This window comes from Sardina pilchardus, chromosome 10 (assembly GCF_963854185.1).
Source record: "Sardina pilchardus chromosome 10, fSarPil1.1, whole genome shotgun sequence".
Taxonomy (NCBI): domain Eukaryota; kingdom Metazoa; phylum Chordata; class Actinopteri; order Clupeiformes; family Clupeidae; genus Sardina; species Sardina pilchardus.
In genome coordinates this window covers 4,717,949-4,718,383 of record NC_085003.1, presented here as the reverse complement: position 1 = coordinate 4,718,383, position 435 = coordinate 4,717,949, and the positions used below count along the sequence as shown (strand labels likewise).

The 435-nt window shown below is 38.6% G+C and overlaps 1 protein-coding gene across 1 annotated transcript in view; it reads left to right on the top strand.

Moving 5' to 3' along the window:
* Window positions 1-54, top strand: part of uacaa (uveal autoantigen with coiled-coil domains and ankyrin repeats a) — a 9,781-nt gene extending 9,727 nt beyond the window's left edge. The window contains exon 5 of the mRNA XM_062547861.1: window positions 1-54. This exon is cut by the window's left edge and continues 622 nt beyond it. The gene's annotated coding sequence lies outside the window, so the exon portion shown is untranslated.
* The last annotated feature ends 381 nt before the right edge of the window (window positions 55-435 follow it).

The window sequence follows — 435 nt, the reverse complement described above, 5'->3', positions numbered from 1 at the left end:
TCTCATTCTTTTCTCTATATACAATACAAATTAAATAAATTCAAAATAAAAAGATGTATAACCATGCTATTGATAATATTAATAGTAATAATAATGACCATGATATTGGCAAGCCTTTGTAAAAACATAAACATACACCAACATACATAAAATAATCCTAATTAGTTAGACGTGGTAAACAGAAGATATATTTGCGTATGGCAAGGCAAATCTTTCTTGCTTTTTCAATTCTGTACTAACACACGCACACACGCTGGGGCATTATTGAATGTTTGACTTTTGTCATCTGTAGTCACGGTGTGGCTACTGTCACACAAAGATGGCCACATGGTAGCGTAGGAGGGTTAGCATGAGGTAGCCTTGAAAGTGGTGATGCCCAGCTGCCACCAGTGTGCCCTTGAGCAGGGCTCTTCACCGGGAGCTGCTCTAGGGAGT